This window comes from Beta vulgaris, chromosome 4 (genome assembly GCF_026745355.1).
Source record: "Beta vulgaris subsp. vulgaris cultivar EL10 chromosome 4, EL10.2, whole genome shotgun sequence".
In the NCBI taxonomy this organism is placed as follows: domain Eukaryota; kingdom Viridiplantae; phylum Streptophyta; class Magnoliopsida; order Caryophyllales; family Amaranthaceae; genus Beta; species Beta vulgaris.
Genome location: NC_079205.1, coordinates 48,841,335 through 48,854,091, shown reverse-complemented (window position 1 = coordinate 48,854,091; position 12,757 = coordinate 48,841,335). Strand labels below are relative to the sequence as shown.

The 12,757-nt window shown below is 36.7% G+C and overlaps 1 long non-coding RNA gene across 1 annotated transcript; it reads right to left on the bottom strand.

The window, feature by feature from the left end:
• Positions 1-8,543: 8,543 nt before the first annotated feature.
• Positions 8,544-9,739, bottom strand: LOC125496416 (uncharacterized). The gene is made up of 2 exons (XR_007273074.2): positions 9,364-9,739; positions 8,544-8,746 (listed from the first exon to the last, which is right to left on the bottom strand). It is a non-coding gene; the product is annotated as an uncharacterized LOC125496416 (long non-coding RNA).
• Between the last annotated feature and the right edge of the window lie 3,018 nt (positions 9,740-12,757).

Here is a 12,757-nt window from a genome sequence, read left to right as displayed (position 1 = left end):
CCAAAATATATTTACACCAATTGTAATGAGGAATTTTCTGAACCTCATGTACAGCTAGAACAAGTCGCAAATCAAGCGTGTTGTTTGCAACTGGAGCTAAAAAAGAGGAAAAGGCAAATAAAACATAAAGCTTTTTAAACACCTCCCCACCATCCACTAACTTCTTTAGCTCAGAATATACAGCACTCAAACCAATCTGACCTTTCTCCGATCAACTTTAAAATACTCCCTCCAACTTGCTTTTAAATCAAAATGCGGATTATCCGCATTAGGCCCTAGAGACATCCAGCACATCCTGTCCTTCGACCATAGGGAACTGAAAGACATCATAAACATCATATTGGTTCACTTTAACTTTTCCCATAACCCACCTTAAACATCCCCGAACCACCATCGAACCTATCCACCACCATGCACTCAAAGCATTGTTAGTCCTCGTAATCTTCAAATGCAACAAAGAACCAAAACCTATTTCAGTAACAGCTTTTTTCTGCTCAGAAGTAAAAGCTTCATTCAACTCACAAAACCTTTTACCACAGCAATTAGTTCTGAATGGGTTTACTGTATTTTCTTCTTCTTCAGAGATAGCAAGGTTTGATTCAGACTTGAATCTCTTACAATCTTCATGACTTTTGGTACTTCTTTTATTACTACCATTTGATTAAACTTTTATCCTTCACTAACACCAGGATCACTTCTTCTATCCTTGCTGTCCAATGTGCTCTGCAATAAATAATTGTAACATAGACTATATCACTCAAACATACACTATATCACTATAACATACACTATATCATTGTAACATACACTATATCACTATAACATATACTATATCACTGAAACATACACTATATCACTGAAACATACACTATATCACTATAACATACACTATATCATTGTAACATACACTATATCAGAGATAACATACACTATATCACTGAAACATACACTATATCATTGTAGCATACACTATATCACTATAACATACACTATATCATATCAACATACACTATATCATATCAATATACACTATATCACTCAAACATATACTATATCATTGTAACATACACTATATCATTATAACATACACTATATCACTTAAACATACACTATATCACTGAAACATACACTATATCACTGAAACATACACTATATCACTATAACATACACTATATCATTGTAACATACACTATATCAGAGATAACATACACTATATCATTGAAACATACACTATATCACTATAACATACACTATATCATATCAATATACACTATATCATATCAATATACACTATATCACTCGAACATACACTATATCATTGTAACATACACAATATCATTGTAACATACACTATATCATTATAACATACACTATATCACTTAAACATATACTATATCACTGAAACATACACTATATCACTGAAACATACACTATATCACTATAACAAACACTATATCGTTGTAACATACACTATATCATTATAACACACACTATATCGTTGTAACATACACTATATCATTATAACATACACTATATCATTGTAGCATACACTACATCACTTTAACATACACTATATCATTTTGACATACACTATATCACTTTAACATACACTATATCATATCAAAAACACATAATCTGATGTCTCAAAGAACTATCACAACAACACTATCATTTCAAAATACACTATACGATTGAGAAAATACACTATATCATATTTAACATACACTATATCATGAAAATACACTATAATGTCACACTACTATATCATATCATCACAGGTATCACACAACTACAAAATATTAATTTAAAAATAAACCTAAAAAAAAGCAGAACTCCAAAATCGAACAAAAATCAACAGAAACTTATCATCCAAACAATAAAAATCTCACAAAAAATCAACGATGAGTAATTGAACTACAAAACATCAAAACTACAAAAATTATAAGAAATATATAGTAAAAAACTAAAATCAACAACATAATTACACATCAGTGTGAGAAGTTCCAGTAACCTCCGGAACTTTTGCACCATCACCAAGACCTAGCGATGAACGAAACCTCTACGTTTTGCACCATTTCGGTTACCAATCGTCTTCTTTCCCATCGCTAAATTCAAATTTTACCAGAACTCACGAAAACTGAACTTTAAGAGAGAGAAAATGAAGAACTTAGGGCAGAAGTTAGTGGGAGGAGGTTATGACGAGAGAAAAGATGAAACAAGACAGTATCTGAACAAATATGAGGAGAGAGAAAATATTAGAAGAGATAAAAACCGAACGCGCCAAAACTGAAAAGGCAATAAACTCACGTGATATGGATCGGGTGCACACTAAGTTAGTGTGCACCGGGTTCATATTAGTTTTTTTAATTTTTTTTTATTGTACATGGATTACATGAACTAAAACTCTCTAGAAAGAGCGCCACGTGGCACAGTTTCATGTTTATGCACGCCTTTTAATATATTTGTATAGATACTTTTATGTTACCGAGGGTGAAAGATAGCATAGTAGTTAGAAATTCCCTTCCGATTTCAAGAGGTGTTGGGATTGATTCTCACCCTTGGCAAGTTGGGATCCTCTTTATTCCCCCCAACTTGTCAAGGTTTTTCCTTATCTTATTAAAAAAAAAGTACTTTTATGTTACTAAAAGATTTTAACGTTTGATAAGACATGTATTTTTAACGTGATATTATAGTGTGGTTATCAAATGGTGGTATATTATTAAATAGTTTATGTGATAGGTATTAGTGGGGTATTTTCTATTAAAGGAGAGAGCAACTTGGGTAGTTTTATATTGATAAAGATAGAGTGCACGTCAAAGGGTGCAAGAAGACTAATATAATAATTATTAATAGTGCGGACTATACCAAAAATGAAAGTTTTCAAACTAATTTGCGACAAATATAAAAGGAGCGTGTTCAGACCATTAGATCATCCACAATTGAGTAAATTTCATCTCCTTTTAGCTCTCTCTCTCTCCTCAAAAAGGAGCTCTTCTCCATTGCAGATCAAAGTGTGAGGATCCTCTCCTCAAAAAGGAGCTCCTCATTACAGAGCAAAGTGTGAGGATCCTCTTTGCAAGAGGATGGAAGGAAATTCTCTTTCTGTAGATCAAAAAGGAGCTCTTCTCAAAAAGGAGCTCTCTCCTCAAAAAGGAGCTCTTCTCCATTGCAGATCAAAGTGTGAGGATCCTCTCCTCAAAAAGGAGCTCCTCATTACAGAGCAAAGTGTGAGGATCCTCTTTGCAAGAGGATGGAAGGAAATTCTCTTTCTGTAGAGGAATTGTTGCTTCGCCTCGCTTGTCGAAGAGAAATAATGGGAGAAGCAAAACGCAATTACCTCTCCTCATGGATGTTGTGTTTTGACGGAAAATGGAATCCATTTCTGATTTTTTAATTTTCTGCAATGAGGCCCACTTGAAAGTTGTTCAATGTTTTAGTTGCAATTTGTGTTTGTCAAACGGTCACTAACCTTAACAATAGCTATAAAAATAATTTAGATTCAAAATTATATATAATAAAATATACCATTGGATATTCTTTATTTGTCTTTATAAATCGAGTCCAAATTTGTCATAGTTTGACACACTTATTTTTTACCACATTTCTCTCTTTCTTTACTTATAATAATCAATTCATTCCCTTTTTTAAAAGTTCATTCGATGATTATGGATGGCAATAATCTAAATTACAAAAATAATTCAAACGTCCAAAAATGATCCAAACTTCCACCATAATCTAAATAATATTCAGTTTGATCCAAGTATTTTTAACAATCCGCAATTTCAGATGGCGTTGTAATTTTTTAGTAGTCAGTCAAGGCAATGATGTTCAAATAACACCACAAAATCCTCATTACTCTTTTTCAAACCAAAATGAACTTCAAACTTTCCAAAATTTTCCAATATTTCCCAGGTCTCAACATTTTGGTGAACCAATTGAGCATTCTCTAGGAGGGGATGGTAGTAGTAGTAGTAGAACCTTAAATGAAGAAATAAGTAGAGCATAACATTTAGAAGACATTGATGAAGTTGTTATTGTTTAATTATTTCCCAAAGGAAGTACCAAAAAGGGGTCTCCGAGGGTTACTTACATCAACGCATGTGGAGACGTGGGGAAAAGGACTAATCAATGAAAGTTTTATGAAAAATTATTTTGGAACTTTATGAGGCTGCACGACGTACTAATTCAACCATGTTGAATGAAAGAACTATAAAATCATTGCAAAATCGTTGGGATCACATTAATTCCACTATTTCAAGATGGGTCGGTGTGTATGTTTTTTTGTCTAAGAGGCAAAAAAAAAAAAAAAGTGGACATACAGATGAAGATGTGGAAGACAACATTCATGAGAATTAGTTGAAATTGTATCATGGTAATAAATTAAATTTAATGCATGCATGGATAATCATGAAGACCAAAACAAAATAGCAACCCACCGGTGGCATTCAATGTTAGTCAGAGAGTGGGGAAAGCTCTAAAAGGCCGGAACCAGATACACACACTGAAGAAGTTGGAAATGGTAGGTCGAATGGCCAGAAAAAAAAAACAAAGAGGAAAGCAAAAGAAGGTTCTACTGCCAGTACAATAAACCAGGGCCATCTTAACACATATTAGAGGCCCTATTCTAATCTTATAAGATTGGGCCCTAATTTTGAAAATGATGTGGTAATTCTTCTTTAAACGCGAAAAGAATGTGTAATTTTGAAAATAAGAAATTATTTTAAAAATATTATCACATTACAATGATATTATCTAAATTGTACACAACATCCAAATACAAGTACACAACATCCCAATACAAGTACACAACTCTAAGTTATTATCAACCTTTCACTTAACAAGTAGTTATTCTTAATTAGTACACTTTTAAATGCAAATTCATCAATCAAGTTCTCATATAGTAAATCCCCAAAGGATGATTTTGGAATAATTATAATTGAGCCTATTATCATATCAGCCTAAAATTTTTAGATAACTTTCCGCTATAATAATCACAACTAAAGAGTGCATCCATAATTATAAATTAGAAACAATATAAGCAACTAAAGATTGTGTTATAAGTGAATATGGACCAAGTAATACACCCAAACATATCGCCTTTAAATTGGGTAAAATCACAAGGGTATAAAAAGATAAAAGTGTCGAATACAAAAATTAAGAAGAATGTAAAAAGTACAAACTTGGTTAACGAAGTTGTAGATTGATTATTACAAAAAAAAAAAAAAACTCAATTTACATTCAATCCTAAATTCCAACATCATAATAGCAGTAGAGCTTAGGAAAAGATTGTGAAAAAAAAATTATAACCATTGTTAATTGTGCTTGATGGATTAGTTAAAGAAAGAAAATTATAAGAAATCACATAATAGAGAATGGAATATGGAAAGTTCAAGGAATTTTATGGGAATGGTAAAGAATAAGAACAACTCTAGGAAGAAAATATCAGAATATTTATTATGGTAAGTTGTATTGGTTGGAGTAATTGACTGAAGGAAGTTATAGCTCCAGTTAGGCAGTAATTAGTGAAGGAAGAGAAACGTAAATTGCTTATACAAGAGATTGAGCTTTTGACTTATGAGGCACCTCATATTTCAAGGTCTTGTGCTATGGATCTGTTTGCACAAGCCCATAGTCAGTCCTGCCTTAATTACCATAAACCTTAGCTTGACTCTTTTCAAGCAATCTCTAGAAGACATCAATGATAGAAGGAACACTATAGGATAACAGATGCTAGAATAACTAATGAAGGAACAAAGTGACGAGAAGAAAAGGCAAAAACATTAAGAGGCAAAGATGCGTATGTTAAGTATGTTGATGGCAAAACTCGTTCTCGACGAAGATGACACTGGTTTAATTTTTTCTTATTACTGCGGTGGAATTGTTGCGGTTCTACCCGTACGCAACAATAAACAACGAAAAAAAAAGAAAAAAATGGAATTAAACCAATTGTTGCGATTGTGTCCAAAAATTGCAGCAATAAGTTTCAACGCGTCAATACGAGAACTTTTTTTCAAATTTCGTTGATTGTTTGACCATATCTATTGCAGCGATTCCCCGGCACAACTGCAACAATAAATTAAAATATAATTTTTGTAATAATATTTTGATCTATTGCTGCGATTACTCCTGTGAACCGCAATAATAGATCTGCCAGATCTAAAAATAATTTCACGCGTCAATAGTCAACACGCTATTAGAACTTAAAAGCTAGGCTTTTCTTCACATTCAGTCGGCTTTCCTCTTCATCTTCTCCCTTTATCTTCTCTCATCCTCCTCATCTTATCCCTCTCTTTTCTCTCATCCTTCCAAACTTCCACCTTCATTCTTCTCTGGCGACGAGTTCCCCACTCACATTCAGCGGTTCCTCTTGCCGATGAGATTAAGTTTTCCGGCGAGTTCTCACATTCAGCGGTTCTCATTGTCGTCTCGTCGTCTTATTGTCCTCACTCCTCTGAGCCGAAATTAGAACATTTGATATATATCCAGAAAGTTAAAAGATGATTGATTGAGAGAATAAGAGCAAAAGTGGGATGGAATCAGCATGAATGATGTTAGCTTAATTGTTTTCTTTTGCTTTATTACGTTTTTTTATAGCTGTTTGGGCTTATTTCCTGGGCTAAGCCAGCCAGGGACAATTTAAACCCATCAAAGCCTTAAGCCTCCAGAGGGCCCACCTGTGATAGTGCCTCCCAGTGCCTTCCAGCTGGCCTACAGTTGGGATATCCCAAACACTATAAATACTCAACCCCCTCATCAATGAGAAGGTATTGAATTCTTACCTAACAAACCAGAGCATCTCTCTCTAGACTTTATCTCTCTAGCTTGATCACTGACTTGAGCGTCGGAGAGGCGATCCCGGAACAACCCCCGGGGCAGTCTAACCATTACTTTTATAGGATTCCGGCGTACGGACTTTGGACTCAGGACATTCAGATCTGACCCGGTACTCCCTAAGCCAATGAATTATCATCCTTAATTTCTAGACAGAAACAGTTTGGCGCCGTCTGTGGGGATAGTACAAAAAGTTACTTCGCCACCACTCATTAAGATTTATTCACTCAGCTACTCAGCTTCGAACGCCAATTGACAATGGCACCAACCAAAAACACTCGCGGCAAGCAAGCCTCTGACCAAGTCGCTCGGCCAGAGAGAGGCCACTCGCCCGCACATAATAGGTAACCCCCAATCCCTCGGCCAGAGAGAGGACACTCACCCGCGCACAATAGGGAGGCCGAGCAGACCCCCTCTCCGGGTCGGAGGTCACCCACCGTCCAAACTCTGGACCCTCGGTCGGTCTCCCAACAGATTCAGAATGTGGAGCCTCAACCGCTCTTTGCGGCTGACCTGGCCCTTATCACTGCCCAGCTCCAGGAAACTTTTCAAAAGGGAATGATGGACATGATGGCCATGCTCCAGCAGCCGCAGCAAGTCGTCCCGCTCAATCAGCATGAGCCCAGGGAGCGCACAGTCGTCCGCTCCCACAGGGACCACTCTCGTTCTAATCGGGATCCGCAGCCTAGCCGGCCACGGTCCGATGCGAGAGACCCAAGCCATCGAGAAAAAGAAAAGTCGGCGCGACAGGGGTCGGCCCGTCTACATGCAGAAACCCATGTATCCGAATCCCCAAGGGGGGGCGCGGGTCGGAAACCCCAAGACGCCCGGGAATTCCTTAACAACAAGAAGCGCCTCAGCCAAGGCTATGACGCCCGGGAGTTCCTCAAGAAGAAAGCGAATGACCGAGAGGGCCAAGGAGACTCGGCTCATTCTCAGCCTCCTAGGCTAACTCGGAAGCCATGGCTAGGGCCCAAAGATTCATCCAAGCAACGAATATCTGCCGTTACTCGGATGAGGGTGGCAAGAAGAGAAAAGATGAAGGGGGTCACCTAGGTCAGCCTAAGCATCAAAGAACGGGGGGCCGCGGGGATCGGCTCACCAATAACGGCAACGACCCCCGATTCAATAAAAATCGGAAAGAGATCTATTTTGACATCTGGAACAAAAATTGGCTTCCCAGGCTAACGCCCATCCGGACATCATCGTCTCGGAGGGATAAAAGCTTATGGTGCGACTACCACAAGGAATGTGGGCACACCACCAAGGACTGTCGAGAGCTCAAGAAATCCTTGGATGGTTTGGCCGACCAGGGCAAGCTCAATCACTACCTAAAGCGCTCGAGCGAAGAAAAGGGGAAGCAAAAGGTGGGTCAGTCGAACAGCGGGGACACGGAAGGATTCATTGGTGTCATCGCTGGAGGATTCGCGTCGGGAGGCCTAACCGGCCGAGCACGCAAGGCTCACCTCCAAAACCTCAAACATCAGGTACTTGATGTCCAGCTCCCCCGAGCCAGTGGCCCCGTCATGACCTTCGGGGAACCGAGTCGGACGCTGCACGTTCCGCACGATGACCCCCTAGTCATCGAGCTCAAGGTAGCCAATACAAAGGTGAAGAGGGTATTGTTGGACAGTGGGTCATCCGCTGAGATCATTACTGTAACGCCCCGAGAATCCGTAACCTTAATTACTCATGATGGGCAGCGGAAACGGAACTTAAGCTGTGGGTTATGGGCCCACAAATAAAATAATAGCCTTAAAATGGTCTCCAAAAATATACAAACTCTCAACTAGAGTAATAATGATAACTCATAATACATAATATTCTAAATATCCCAAATATATGTAGAGTCGCTTCATCTCAACCTTTTCGGAGCATCCTTGACATAACTGATCCAGAGCTATCTTCATAATACCTGAACGATTTCATAAAATAGGGAAAAGAGAAAACACAGAAAATAACCTAAAATGAGTGAAAAACTCAGTAACTTTACTCTAGCCTGTAAAAACGGTTTTAGTTCGTAAACATTTTCACATACAGACACATACTACATTTTGGTAATTGTTCGGAAATATTGTCAGAAAACATAACATTGAATAGTCTACCGGCAAGGATCATTTACGTGATCTTAGTTCATTGGCAAGTACAGGTTTTGGACATAACATGAACATAACATTCGACCACTCTTGGTCCTTTACATCGTAAACATAATTCCTCCACCTATAACTTGCCCATTTACCAGTTCATTTCATACCTCCAAGCCCGCAGAACCATTCACATTTTACAAAACTTTCATATATCAATATTCCCGAACAACACCATATGTATATGGTACACATCATTATCATAATTTACATATAACATTCATGATATCATATACATCACAATTTATAGCATATCTTCACATGATTAGTATCACATATATATAGTCATACATATATATATGCACAATCATAAACATATTCTATGGACATAAATTATTAAACATGATTTATACGAGCAATCATATAGGGTGCTAGACATAAAGGTTACCTTATACGCTAATTCATTTCCTTACTCCTTAAGTATCATCATCTCTTAATCTCCAAGAATCATCCTCCATAAAATCATAGCGTTCTTAACCAAACAAATAGAAGAGGGTCTAACTCTCTGCTTCGAACTCCGAATCAGATGATTTTTGAGTCTAAATTCAATAACTTTTCACGATCTACAACTTTCGTGAAGGAAGTATATGCATATTCTGACTATAAGACGAAGATATTGGGGAAATACAGTACGACAATCTAAAATTAGAGGAGAAATAGAGTGGGTATTTAGGGCCATTCATGGGTAGACAATAAGAATAAGACACATCAATAAAAATTCTGATTTTTATTTGATAGTGTAAATGAAGGTTGTGTTTATAGTTTGTAATTTTCAAGTGGGTGAGAAATGGGGAAATTAACCCACTATTTATAGTGATTTTAGGAAGAAAAACTCCATTAAACTAATGAAGACTTAATGGTGAAGAATACTTGGGGAGCAAGGTCTTCTAGAAGCCTTGGGGAGCAAGGACATGAAGCTTGAGGAAGAAGATGAGTTGTGTGGTGATTTTCCATTTTTAGGAAAATATTAAAACTATATACTATATTATAATAAGTATTGCCACAACAAACATTGCTTCTAAAGTAATTAAAGTAACCATCTTTTAGAAAATAATCTTAACCATGATAGTTGTGAAAAAGTTTAGGACACAATTAAGCTAATAAACATAATTAGTAAATAATAAAATTAGTTAAAAGTTCGGGGTATTACATCCTCACCCCCTTAGAAAAAGTTTCGTCCTCGAAACTTGTAATTTAAAACTTAAGGTTGTTCTAATTTCCAAATATTACCTCAAAAGGTCATTCGAGTTCTAAATCCAAATTTTCATCTCGTACATTCTAATAACCCAAATAATCATCAAATTTAACCTCAAGTTTTTCAATGCCTAATTTCCCAAGGATCACCTAGGCGGTGCTAAGTCTAAGACTTCGCACTTCCGGCTAGGTTTTGGCTCTGATACCACTCTGTAACGCCCCGACCTCTAAGCATCTTTATTAGGTTAATTAATCTTGATTATTAGCAGCGGAAGTCCTAGCCTTTGGTCGGTGCGTTACTGCCGTTTTTTCCATTAGGAAAATACAAGGCAAATAATTGCATAAACATATAATAACATGAAAACTTAAACGTACTACATTATATTAAAGTAGAATAGAGTTAATGTTAATTAAACTAACTAACTACTTAGGTTACAAAAGCTATAAATGTTTGAGTTATTTTAATAACATTTCCTCACTGCTAAGCCATGGCGTCATCCCCATCGGTACCTAAAACAGAAAAACAAAACGTCATGAGCCGAGGCTCAGTAACATACTACTCTAACAACGTAAATTCATTTCAACTCATTTTATTTGAAAACGGGGAGAAGAGAATATCGCAAACATCATTTCATAAACATATAACTTGATAATAGAAGTCCAACCATTTTGAGATATTATCCTTTATAATCTTACATCATTTTTAATGGTAACTTGGCAAGTACAACATCATAACATCATAATCATTAATCCGAAAGGCGGTCACAACAAAGGTGACACTTGCGGTGCCCATAACATTAATCCGAAAGGCGGTCACACCAAAGGTGACACTTGCGGTGCCCATAACATATACATATCCGAAAGGCGGTCACAACAAAGGTGACACTTGCGTTGCCCATATCCGAAAGGCGGTCACGACAAAGGTGACACTTGCGGTGCCCATATCCGAAAGGCGGTCACAACAAAGGTGACACTTGCGGTGCCCATAAAGTACTGCCAAGAACCGTCTTTCACTTTCATTTATCATGTTTCGTTATTTTTATATTTATGTCATAAAACATCTCTTAAGCATCATGATAACCAATTTATGATCATAAACATCATTTAACAAAACATTTCATATCCCGCAATCCATAAACACATATCATCAAAACATTAAGTAAAAGCGTCATAAAACGTAGTTGGAAGGGGAGTGCGGGTGTTAGCAGTAGACGTTACCTCGAGTCGCGATTATTATACTTGATAGCCGGGTGAGGCTTGTAATATCCCTTTTCCTTTCTAATCTATTCAAGGATTAATAAAAGACGACTTGTTAATATTCTATTCTAAATCTTTAAGCTCTACGATCCATTTCCATCATGTGTCTATGAGTTACTAGAGTGTTTATGAACTTAATAGTTATGAAACCTTATTATCACCATTTATTACTTAAACTATAATTCTTGAATTTAATAACTTGATTACTAGCTTATGTAAACTATTTAATTAGTGACAACCATTTCTTCTAAGATTCATGGAAATTCATGTTTAATGACTTGAAGGCATGGTTATAGAACTTTCATACTTTGATTAGACTTTTAATAGTAAAGTGATATTTAACTAATTGTTAAACTCTAACTTGTATTAGTGATATTTCCTACTAGTTAGTGACTTACTTAATTAACAACTTAAAAGTGATACTCATTTAATCAAGCTAAAAGTGGGATTATAATTATAGATTAAGGTTACTAATATTATACTTAAAAATCCAAGTGTACTTAATTAGTATTACTTTATACTACATAAACTTAAGTTATATCTATGTGAACATGAAACTATAACTTAATTAACCAAAGATACCCATTATATATATTAAAGGTGTAATATTAGTGATTATGTCATAATCTATACTTTAAACTATAATTAGGTTGTAAGATTATTTCATGAAGTGGACTTTACAATATTAAGTTAATTAACTAAGTCCACTCAACTTGATTTATTAACCATACTAAGTTTCTACATTTGAACTTGAAAGATTAAAACTACACTTATACATAACTAAGTCTACTACATACCATGTAGATTTTAAAGTCACAAAAACAAGATTATAAATCTAATTAGTTTAGTTAATTAGCCCAACACACTAATAGGTCAAGTTAGTTAATTAATAAGCCTAAAGTAATAAAGAAACTAAATGACTTAATTAGTTCTAATAACTTTTTAAACTAAAGAATAGGAGGGAACTATAACTTACTGTTTTACAGCACAAAACAACGAAGGGGGAAGGGTGGTCGAAGCTCCGGCGAGCAGGTGGCGGTGCAGCAGCGAGACGGACGGCGGCGCGGACGTGGCTGGCGGCAGGTGCGGCGCGGCAGCAGCCCAGGCGGGGAAGAGGGTACAACGAGGAAGAGAGGAGGGAGAAGGAGGAGGGTGTCGCGCAGGCCGTGGAGGAGGAAGGGGGATGGTGGCGCGCGTCTGGTCGGCTCCGGCGAGGGTGCAGGCGGGTGGTGGTTGCCGGAAAACAGGAAGGTTGGTTGGTTGTGTTGGAAGTTTTCTGATTTTTGGGTGGGGATGAATAGTGAAATCAGCATATTATTTATAGAAATTTT